Source organism: Phocoena sinus, chromosome 6 (genome assembly GCF_008692025.1).
Source record: "Phocoena sinus isolate mPhoSin1 chromosome 6, mPhoSin1.pri, whole genome shotgun sequence".
Taxonomy (NCBI): Eukaryota; Metazoa; Chordata; class Mammalia; order Artiodactyla; family Phocoenidae; genus Phocoena; species Phocoena sinus.
Genome location: NC_045768.1, coordinates 53224314 through 53236333, shown reverse-complemented (window position 1 = coordinate 53236333; position 12020 = coordinate 53224314). Strand labels below are relative to the sequence as shown.

The following is a 12020-nucleotide window of genomic DNA, read 5'->3' as shown; positions in this document are numbered from 1 at the left end:
CTCAGTCAGCCTGGCAGTCCTACTTTTCATGTTTTATATTTTAATATCTATTATCCCAAAATACCAACGACTTTCTGTGCATATAATGACTTTCATCTGGGAGTCTCGTAGAATGTTGTAATTAATTGTATGCAGTCCCACAGAAACGCTCATCATTTTTTGTTATAGGAAACTACTAAAAACTTCTTAGGGGGAAAACATATGAGACAGGAAATGGAAGAATACGGACATAAAGAAGAATGTTAATATAGGAACGTGTTATATAGGAAACTTTTTCGTAAGAAGAGAACCTTTAGGAGCATGCGCTTAATGAATGTGTCCGTGAAACAGCACAGATGAATAAACAAGAAGCCAGCTCAGAGAAACAGCACAGTTTAACAAGGGAGCAAACCTGCCCCATCCCGCACAGCTAAGGGACCTGGACTACCGCACAACTTGAATGTGACCCTCTGGCTTCTGACTGGGAGCCCAGAGACATTGGGTTCTGCCCACCTCAGGGCTGTCACCAACCCCGGGGTTCCCGGGCAAAGCGTTTTTTTTTTTTTTCTGGGTTTCTCAGCTTCCTCTGGGCTTGGAATCGAAGCATCTCAAGGCTCCCTGCATCTGCCTATCCAGGGCTTGCAGCATCTCCCGATTCCTCCAACCTTATGTGTGGGCGCGCTCATCAGTGAACCTCCAGGGCAGGACCCGGGCTGTCCCAGGATTCACGCCACGGCACCATCACCCAAGCGTAGCACAGAGGAGCACCTCTCAGAGACGAGGCCACAGTCCTGGCCTCCTATTCCTTCCTCTTCATTTCTGGTGGCAACTTCATGATGCAGCTCCAAGACACACTTAAACCTTCCCACAGCGTAAAGCAATTCGGGGGTGTAAATTACAAAGAGGTGCGAGTCTCAAGCAGAGGCGTAGGTCATTACTGAGTCCCTGTGGTTAAGGGTGAAAGTCCAGTATTGGCCAACTCAGCTTCCCCTCACCCACCCTCCCGGTCTCCCTAGGAATCCAAACCCCTTTCTTTTTTCTTCCAGGCACCAATTAAGTGATGCAGATGGGGTGGCGACAGTAGGGACAGGCACAGGGCAGATGGGGGAGAGGCGATGGCTCCAGTAACCTTGAGAGGGCAGGAGTGCCAGGTCTCTCCGCAAGATAACACTCAAAATCTATTTTTATTTTGTGTTGGGGGGCGGGGCGGGGAAGTTTTACATTGTCACCAAAAAGAACGGCCTGTTCCATAATTACATGGCCAATATAAGGAAGAAAACGTGTCTGTGTGTAAGGATGTTAGGCACACAGACCTCCCCAGACCCCGGCACTGCCAGGCCCCTCTCCTCCCCTCAACGCTTCCCTCCACCTCACACCAGCACTCCCTGAGGGCCAGGCCGCTGTGTTCTTAGCCAAGAATTTTTCAGCAGTACACCCTGTCTTTTTTCGTCCTGACCCTGCCTTTACAACCGGGGAGTGTGCGCTTTTTAAAAATAAAAGTCGTTGGAGCTTCCCACAACTCCAACCACTGTAGACATCCTCCCTCAGCCCGAATTCCCTTCCTCTCCCCTTTGCAGAAAGCCCCAGCATACCCATCTGCATATTAAAAGGAGTTCAACTTCATGGAATTTTAAGGGTCACCAGTCCCACCATGACAACCAGGACAGAACGTCTACCGTCCTGTCTCGCTCCAATCAGCTGAAAGATCCCCACACTTGCAGTAATACTTCAACACAACCCCATGTGCTTCAGAATCATTTCAGGGACTTGACTTGAGGACACATTTGGTCACGTCCCCATTTAAAAGAAGAGGGCAGGAAGGGACCACAGAGCTTGCCCCAAGTCACATCTGTGAGTAGAGCTTTTTATCTCTTCACTCCTGGCCCAATACCGAGTCACGGCACCATCAGGCAAGCCAGGCCATCCACCAGTGTGGAGAGCTGTCACTCAGGCTGAGGCAACGATGCACAGGAGTGCGAAGCGGAGGATGCAGAAGCAAAGATGGAAACAATGGGAGATGTCGCGAGGACTGGGATTTGGCTGTGATCCTATGTTAATGTGCGAAGGGACAGAGAAGTGAAGAAAAGCCCTCGAGAGAATATGAGGCAGAGACAATGTTATGAACCTAAGAGGTCGGTGATGTTTAATCAAAGATCCAGAGGACCTGTTTTACTCATCTATTCCCAACTGTCCTGGCTCTCCCCTGGGCACAAGGCATGGAGGATGTACAGAAATGACCAGAGGGCTTACCCAGGGCTCTGCAAGTCTGACAGGGAAACGGGACTTATCCATAAATAGCAGTGAGAAAAAAAAAAAAAAAAAAAAGAACATGCAAGTTCCTGCAAGACCAGAAGGGGTATAGCTAGAGTGTCCACTGTAGTCACGGGCAGGAGAGAGGACTTACAGCTTGGAGGGCGGAGGCAAGAAAAGGGAATTAAGGGAGGCTTCGTGGAGAAGGTGCCATTTCTGCTAGGCCTTGCAGTAAAAATAGATAATAAATAAATGTTTCCTAGCAACTTGTGTTTTCTAGTCACAGAAAGAGTTTGGGGGGGAAGCACAACCTGCACTAGACAACACCTCTTAAATAACTTCACGAAACGTAATAAGGAAGCGGGGGGTGATCTTGGATCTCCAGCAGACCTTTCTCTCTTCTGCATTTACAGAAAGACTTTGGGGTACAGGTCAAAGGTGGAATATGAGAAATAAAAGTTAGGCCCGGTTCACATCCCTAAGAATAACTGTTGTTTTCAAGTTTTCTGGCTGTTATGGAGAACGATTAAGGCTCAGGAGATAGTGAAGATAAGAGTTCTTTTTATGTCTGTTTGCTGATTCAGACTGTCTCCCGTGACCCTGAAGGTTTTCTCTGTAGCTTTCTCTGTAAATGAATTGAGAATTCCCCCACAAGAAGTAGCAACATCTCTAGAACTGGAACACAAGTGCTGCTGTTCTTGATGGGGGAGTAGAGAGTAGGTAAGAACAGCAAGGAAGATAAAAGAAATAAATCTACCAGCAGTTTCTTTTTTAGAGGCCAAGGTTGTCTGGATAGGTGGTGAAATATACCCAAAGCCCTCGTGCTTCTTGGTCTGAGACGCGCAACTTTAAACAGTGCACGAAATGATTTGTGCCACAGATAAAAACCACACTGTGCTTAGAGTGAACATTCTACGTGGCTGGCCTGAAACTCGAGAAAAGCATGGAAAACATCTTTCTCGTTGTCATTCCTGGCAGTTTACCATTCAAAGTCGAGGTTGTTTTAAAAAGTGGTTGGATGAAAAGTGTGCTGTGTTTGCTGGGCTTCTGCGAACTCCGCATCGTTGAGTCAAGGGAAGGAATTAGGATGCAAGCTGCTGCCCTCACTTGGAATAAAAAGCCTTGGGACCGGAATAAAAAGCCTTGGGACCGTCCCTGCCCAGAGTCAGACCTGGCAGGGGCTCCAAAGCAGATCAGTGCAGGACAAGAGAGAAAACAAACTTCAGGGGCCAATTACAGCCCCGTGAGCCCCAGGCACTGCCTTAACAGGAACCTGGCTCTTGACATTATCACCCTAGACATACCATGAGCTGCCTTCTCAGAAGAGTCTACCTGTGATGCAATTCCATGACCTCTTTGGTAAGGACAGCCGATGTTTCCACAAAGGAAAAATTCTTTTAAGCAGGGTGTTTACAAGAAAACCCAAAGTACTAGAAGCTCCTCAACAAAAAAGCACTCCGGCAGAACATCCCTCTAACCCAAAATCCATGTCCTCTGGTAGTTACAAAGGTAATCACGGACAACTATCACTTCTTAAATTCAGTTGAACCCAAACTGCTAGGTAATTGGTCAAAACCAAAACAGACAAACCAACAAAAACTAGTAGCAAAGCGTGACACCCTGAAATGTAACTCGTGTGTATTTACACATACACCCATCCTTCCTAAGTTCTGTTAGGCCCCTTTGCAAGGCAACCTCATTTGGGATGCTGATAAGAATCAACGATGGCCACTTTCATCTCTGTCTGCTAAGATAATTTTATTTATACACTAAACATGTAAGAGTCTGAAATACATACTGTAAGAACTTTTTCTGGCTGAGATGGCACACGTTGACTTAGCAGTTAAAACTTGACCATTATACGCTGAATGAACCCCAGCAGACCAGTGAGATGCCCCACTTTACCCGACTTTCACAGCAGCAACAAAAATTCAAGCATGAACCCTTCAAGTTCACTGCAATTAAAATGAATAATGGCCGTTTACAGTGTTAATCTGCCATTAAAAAATAAATCACCACGTAGTTTATTTGACCTCTGAATTTCAAGTTCTCTTTTACAAAACAGGCATAATAGTAGTCAGCTACCTCAATTTTTTTTTTTTTTTTTGCGGTACGCGGGCCTCTCACTGCTGTGGCCTCTCCCATCGCGGAGCACAGGCTCCGGACGCGCAGGCTCAGCGGCCATGGCTCACGGGCGCAGCTGCTCCGCAGCATGTGGGATCCTCCCGGACCGGGGCACGAACCCGTGTCCCCTGCATCGGCAGGTGGACTCTCAACCACTGCGCCACCAGGTAAGCCCGCTACCTCAATTTTGATATGAAGCAAATAAAGTATTACATGTGAAAACACCTTGTGAGCTATCGTATAAAAATGTATGTTATGGCGAGGATCCTTCTAAAGTCTTCAATTCCCACCCTGGACTTGAATTCACCATCTGCTAGATTAATCTAACATACTTTTTGTTCATGAATTCCCTTGCTCCAAACTTCTGAGAGAAACCTCCAACACACTCTGGATAAAACATTCATGCTTTAGCCTGGAAATCAAGTCTTTCTACCTTCTCCAACTTGTATCTTTTGAAAATTCTTCCCAACTGGAACCTCTTGCCCTGGGCAACCAGGTCAAAATTGGTCCATTGGTCTTCTCACAGTTTCTTTAGGCTCGGGCCCTGTGATCTCAGGACTTTCTCCTGATCTCATATGATCAGCACCCACCACCCCACCCCTGCCCTCCTCTGGCCACAATCGTCCTCCAGCTCGAAGACTCTATCTACCCCAGGCACTCAAGAGAGCCCATCCTGATCTCTCCCTGTATCAAGTGGTCTGTGCGGTGTACAATTTGCTATTCATACGTGTTCAGGCATGTTCTTTGTAAGACATAAATTCTCGATTGCAGATCATTCATTTTTTACGGATTTATAGACTTTGCTTAATAGCATTTTAGTGCATGTAAGAATCCAGCACAACAGCAAACGGCAAAAGAGTTGCAAATATTTGCAAAGCTATTACATGCCCAGCTTTCCTCACGGACATTCAGTTTCCAAGTTCAATGACTTAACTCCCAGTAGGATGGTAAAAACTGGACAATACAACCTCAAGCAGGTAAAGAAATACAGTCATTCTAAACAAGAAAACAAGAAAACACAATCCTAACACAAACTGATAGAGAACTTCCCCTGGACTTCTGTTAACCTGTAAGATAACATATCCCGATGCTTTTTGGTCAAAGATGTTTTTGCTGTTTTTAAGTAACTTTAATTCCACAATTCTGAATTCAGTTTAAACAAACAAACAAACAAAAAAAAGGGGGGGGAGTTATATTTAATGGGTTTTAAACTTCAAATTTATTTCAACTTCTATGAATTCCATTCATCAATTTACAAAAGGGTCAATATTTCAGTTAGGTCAGCTTCTAAAAGGTTTCTAAAATATTAGTGCTTGCAGAGAGGTAGATGATATATTGGCAGAAGACTGAGGCTTAATATACGTGGAACCTAGAAAAACGGTACAGATGAACCGGTTTGCAGGGCAGAAACTGAGACACAGATGTAGAGAACAAACGTATGGACACCAAGGGGGGAAAGCGGCGGGGGGTAGTGGTGGTGTGATGAATTGAGAGGTTGGGATTGACATGTGTACACTGATGTGTATAAGATGGATGACTAATAAGAACCTGCTGTATAAAAATATAAATAAAATAAAATTCAAAAGTTCAAAAAAAAAAACAAAAACGAAGACTGATGCTTATATACCACCTAAAATTACACAGAATACTGTCATCTTTTCAAAAGTATAAAACTATACAGCCATATTCCCTGATGGTAACTGAATGTTCTGAAAGTCTTATATCTAATAAAACATTACAATTCATAGTCGGCTTCAGTTACATAATAATGTATCATGAAGTCCAGAAAGGCACCACTTATGTAAATATTTCGGTCAAAAATCCTGTATTTCATATCTAAAGCATCATTCTAAATGAGTGAATTACTTACTTATTCTCTCATAATTAAAATTAAATAATGTTTATATCCAACATTCGAAAGATTCAACTATTTAGCTCCTGAATTTCATCAGCTGTGTTATATGTTTTGCTAAAGTATAATTATTCAAGTATCTTTGACTGTATCTTTAAAATCTCTAATATATCTAAAACACTTTCCAAAAAAGTGCTATATTAATATAAGGGGAAAAAGTAATAATAAACAGTAATAAAGTTGTAAAGTTTTCCAAACCCAGGTTGCAGGATCCCATTTAACTTGGTGATAAATATCTCAGGCAAATAAATATGCTATGTTTCATAATGACTCTGGCAGAACTAAGTTTTAGAGTCCTATATTCCCTGGAAAATATAGTCATGACCTTCTATGCAGAAAAAATAAACACCCCAGGGCTTCCTAAATACTCTACCAAATAACCTACCACCACCTGTATTTTCTATTCCCAACCACTTATAGAATGATCCATGACTTTATTAAGTGGCTAGAGATTAAAGTTCCATAAACAAATACTTCCAAAGACCACAGAAAATTCAGCATCCTCTATTGTTCAAAAACAAACTACAGGACACATGTAAGAAAAAGGAGCAATTGAGATGATCATTCTTTTATAGAAAAAAAGTGACAAAAAAAAAAATCAGAAGCAGCTCCCAAAAACGGCTTTTCACATCAGGGAAATTTTCTCATCTGTTCACCAGAAATAGTGCAGAAGAAAAATGTGGCTCATTTACGTAGAGCTTTCTAAGGCCACTCATGGTCAGCAACAAATCGTCCATGACTTCCCTTAAAATCATCTTGACCAGAAACAGTGTGAATCAAAACTTCTGGTGGCTAAACCAGGTCTGATCAACCCAGCCTCAATATACTAGTGCTGGGAAACACTCCTTAGCATTATATTTGTGACAGTTCAGTTGTTCTCATGGCACCATGTCAAGATGTCATAAATAGTGATTTATTATTTCTCTGGAGTATCGAAAAGCTGCTGACCTAGGAGAGTTTGACAAAGGCCTTGTTTACAAAGGAAGACTGCTAAAGGGAAAAAAAAAGCCAACATGAAAACACTAGAGGATGGCACCACTTTTATAATATATGAAAGTCTTCTCTTTTATGGTCTTGTTCCAATACATACTAAGCCCTCAAATTGAAATGTCAAAATATTACCGGAATATAAGGGGTATCACGATGATGTCCTAGAAGAGCATGGTATGTGCTTTCATGCTCGCCTGTAAAATAACTTATCTTAAACTTAATCAAAGAAAAAAGGTTTCAATAATTATTTCTTCGCCAAAGTGGTACTTTCTGGTTAAGGTGTCAGAAATATTTTAAACAGAATCCAAAGATTAACAATATGACAAGTGCAGAGGCACTTTTTTTTTTTTCGTCAATTCCAAGCCTCAGGTGTTGGTCAAAGCACTTTTTAAGAAACTTGACGAGAAATGCTCAAAAACCACTTTAAAAAAACGAACAAAAGAAAAGATCTAAGGCTGCTTTGAACACACTCTGGCGGTGAATATTTTCTGTGAAACCCCACAGTGCAGCCAGTCCCGGAGCTGGGATGTAACTGATGTCACTGAGGAGAGAAAAGCTGCATGTAAGGAAGCACCCCCTCACCTCTGCCAATTCTTCAAGGGTTCTGATACCCCAAACTCCTGATTTATTTTACAGTGTTCTTCAACAATATGGCTTCTCTCTTTAATGCCCCCAACAAGGTAGAGGGGAGGCTGTCTACAGGTTTGGTTTTTTATTTCAGGTCATAAATATCTTTTGTACCTAATAGGCATCTCCAAATCCCCTCTTTCCAGCAGCAAACATTCCAAGTTGTCAGGGAGCTTCAAAAAAAAAAAAAAGCCCAGGAGAATAAAAGGGCAATTAGATTCTTAAAAGAGAAAGTGTGTTCTATTTGCATAACAATGCACCAACTTGGATTCAAACCTGCCACACCTCTTAACACTTCACCAGTGAGCTAGAAGTAGGCTAGAAGCCTAGCAAGTCTAGTGTAGGCAAACAAGACTGGGGTAGTGGTCCCCCCCCAAAATGGTGGAAAATATCACTGAAACATTTGAATGTGCATATATAAGTCTACACGCACATGTAACACTGGGCATGGCTTTTATTTTAGTACAGATCTCAGAGGTTTCTGAGTCTTACGTACTTGGTTAGACAGGAATTTTCTTCCACTCAGTACTCAAGCAACAATCTTTCTGTTCCTACAAGCATTCTCTTCCAACAGCCAGGTGTAAATTAAAAAGTCCTTTGAAATGGAAGTTTAAATTTGAACTCTGCTATTGGTAACGCACAGACGTTAAAAATAACCACTCAGTGCGGTAGACAAACGTGTATCCTTAATGTCTTCCTTATGCTCTAACATCACACATAGTTAGGAACACAGCCTACCTAATAACCAGGAGATAAGGATGACACCTCTCCATAAAATACCGACCCGGGTCGCTTTGCTTTCTCAAAAGCACCAACCTCCGTCAGATTAAGGAGGAGAAAAGAAAGAAAGAAAGAAAAGGGACAACCTTGCAAAACTCTCCAAAAAGTTATATAAACAAAGGAGGGGGGAAGCCCAGTATGGGCTTTGCACCCATGTGCTACTAAAGTTACATAACACCCGCTGCAGACATTAAAGAAGGAATGGATTCGGCACAACAGCCCCACTTCCCTCGACTCCCCAGCCTGTCTCCTGCTCTTAAAAAATCCAAGCGCCTGTTAGGACCAAGTGGACGACTCTGAATATTTATTTTATTGTTGGAGTAAATACTGCGAGAGTTGGAGGCACGTTTAGGCCCGAAGTTTGCATGTGCAACGGCCCCAAGGCGCAGCGACTCCACTCCCCAGACCCGGAGAAGAACTGACAAGGGACAGCAGCCAGCAAGGCCTTCTTCTTCCCCTCGCGGTGCCTCCCGCTGGAAAGTTTTCCACGCGATCGATCGGAGGGTCGGGAGCCGGCTTCCCCCGCCTGCCTGACTTTACAGGCGCGGCGAGCCGGGAGACCGGAGGGGGCCGGCAGGGAAAGAGCTGGAAAGCTCTGCACAGGGCGGGCGGCGGCGGCGCAGTAATCCTTACCTGGGGGACACGGAACAAAAAGAGGCGCGGGGCTCGCCGAGCCTGCAGTGGCAGCGCGGCCGGCGGCCCAGAGCGGGTCTTCCCCGCCCGAGCCCTAGGCCGGCGCCAGAGTCCGCGGCCCGGCCCCGGCCGCCGCTGCCGCTTCCTCCCTCGCGCGCGTCATGTCACGGCGATCAAACATGTCTGTGTGCGCTTCGCTGCTGTGACTTCCTGATTCTCTGCCGCTCGCGCGCGCACACTCACACTCACAGCCAGCCACACGCACACGCCAACCCCCCACCCCACCCCAGCCCCCGCCACCAAATCTCGCCTTCTCCTCCCCCGGCTCCCGGGCAGGGCGCGGGCAGGACCGGCTGCCCGCGCCGCTGCTCGCGACGCGCCGGCCCCGGCGCGCACTCACGCACTCACACTCCCGCGCAGCCACACTCGCGCCGGCCCCGAGGGCGCCGAGACGCGAGCTGCGGGAGCTCGCCGCCCCCTCCCACCCTCCCTCCCTACTTAGCCTCCCAGCCAAACTTTTTTTTTTCTGCCTGATCCACGTCCAACTTCCCTCCGCCCCCCCCCCCCCCCACCTCCACCCCCCAGCAGTCCGGCCAGCCCCTTGCTCACCAGGATCCGCTGCAAACTGCAACCCGGATAAAAATAATAATGCAATCCAGGCGGCGGAGGCGGGGGCGAGCGCGCAGACACTGGCGGGAGGCGATTTCCCCGCGTGTACCGGAAACCGGCCGAGCGCCGGGACCCGGGAGCGGGTGTCCCCCGGAGCCCGCACCGCTGCGCCCCGCCCCGCGCGGTGCAACTGCGCCCAGGCTGCGAGGCCTCGGTGTGCGCCCGCAAGCGGAGGGCGACTAGGGGCTGGCGCGCCGGACTGGTTATTTGGGGAAGTGCATCGCGACACCTTTGCAGATGGCATGGCCGTGTTTTGCAAAACAAACGGGGGAAGGGAAGACGGCTAGATGGAGAGGGGAAGCAGAGAAAGGAGTAAACCAGGTTGGGATGGGAATAAAGCAAACTCGAAAGCAAGGAGTGAGAAGGAAGAGGTGCGTGTCATCGTTGGGGGGAGGCTCTCTCCCGGTCACCCCGCCTCCCGCCCTCGCCAGCCTACCCATTCTTCCCCCCCACCCCCCGCAGCCCTTCCCCTTCTCCGGCGAACGCCACGGCCGCTGCCCGGGTGCGCGCGGGTCCTGTTTGTGACAGTCAGGCAGAGAGGATTATCCGGATCATGGCCTCCCCGGCAGGCAGCCACGGTGGCTCCCCTAGCACCCGGATGATAGCGGGCGACCCACGCCCGCGGTTTCCGCATCTCGAGCTAGGGGAAGACGCAAAGCAAAAGAAAACAAACCCGGGAAGGGGGAGGGCAGGGTAACTGAGCCCGGCAGGCACCTCCGACCTCCTTCTTCGGGACCTCCTCCCTCCCTCCCAGCAGTGCGGCCCGGGCCGGACACCCCGAACTTCAACACCCGAGCCCGCGCGGCCGCCAGGTACCAGGGGCAGGGACGTCCGCAGTGCCCCGGGCGCAGCAGCCCCCCGCCCACCCGGAGCCCCTTTGCCTAAAGGCCTGCCTACCGGTCAGCGCCCCCATCCCCGCCCGAGGGAACGCGCGAAGTGGAGGTGACACCTCCGACGCCGCACGCACCGGCCCCGTGGCGTCGGCTGCCGCCGCTTCGGTGCGCCAGCTTCGGCTTCTCCCGCCGCGATCCGCTTGCGTCTCCGCAGCCGGAGCCCTTTAAACAAGTCCCAGGGAAGCGGGTGGCAGCCGCGTTCGTTGGCGCCCCGCCGCCAGCCCGGGCTCCTCGCCCTCCTCTCCCGCTCGCCTTCCAACTCTTCCGGGGAAGACTGCTCTGGAAGAACTGTCGCGTTTCCATCCTCCTTCCCGGTCCTCCTGCCAACCCCCCGCCACCCTAGCTTTTATGGGAATGGGGGGATTGCAACCTTGCCGAGTGTGTGTGTGTTGCAAGCTGGAGTTAGCAGCGCATCGCTGACTGCCTACCTAGGGTCAAGGCTGTGGTTTGTTGGGATGTTCCTCCCCTTGCCTCCTTGAAGTAGTCATTATTACTGTTATTATTAGAACAGCAAGGTTCGGCTGAAACTTTCCGGTTTCTCCCACCGCCCCGCGGGAGCTGCTGTTAGAGCATTCCACCTGAGGCCCGCAGGGAGGAGGCGGGCTTTTTTTGTTGTAGCGATTGGCCCGCCTGTTTGTTTTGGTCTCCGTGCATGCACAATAAATAATAATTAGGATAATAATGAATAATCCCCGGCGAAGGCGGCGCGGTGCCGGAAGGGTTTGTGCCGCGGCTGCAGCCCGGAGGCCGGAGGGAGGGGAAAGAGGAGAAAGGAGTTGTAAGTTATATTTACCTTGTTCTCGAGGAGTGTGCTGGCTGAATCTCTTCCCTCTGTGAGTCACCCGGAGTACAGAAACAGAGGGAGAGAGGACTAGATTATGAATATGACTTCATTGATGACAGCCATCCCCTCCTCTTCCTAAACTCCGGCTCCGCCCCGCGTCCCACCCTCACCGCCTCCACCGGCGCCGGAAGGCGCGCCGCAGTTGGCCCCGTGCGCCGCTCTTCCCTGCCCGCCTGGGCGCGGGTTGGCGGAACGCGCCTGTCACTCGCCCCGCTCAGCGACTCCCGAAGCTCGGAGGGGAGGAGGGGGCGGTGTGCAAGAATGTGGATCGAGACAGCTCTACTGTATGCGTGGATCCGTGTGTGTCTGCAAGGTGCCG

At 48.5% G+C, this 12020-nt stretch overlaps 1 protein-coding gene across 7 annotated transcripts in view; it reads right to left on the bottom strand.

Annotated features, from left to right (window-relative positions):
- SMARCA2 (SWI/SNF related, matrix associated, actin dependent regulator of chromatin, subfamily a, member 2) overlaps nucleotides 1-11787 on the bottom strand; it is a 179082-nt gene extending 167295 nt beyond the window's left edge. Inside the window, exon 1 of one of the 7 annotated variants that reach the window (XM_032634486.1) lies at nucleotides 11651-11787. The gene's annotated coding sequence lies outside the window, so the exon portion shown is untranslated. Of the gene's footprint in view, nucleotides 1-9295; nucleotides 9540-9904; nucleotides 10369-10931; nucleotides 11011-11650 lie in introns of those variants that run through there. The other 6 variants (XM_032634492.1, XM_032634490.1, XM_032634487.1 and 3 more) reach the window with 6 other exon arrangements.
- Between the last annotated feature and the right edge of the window lie 233 nt (nucleotides 11788-12020).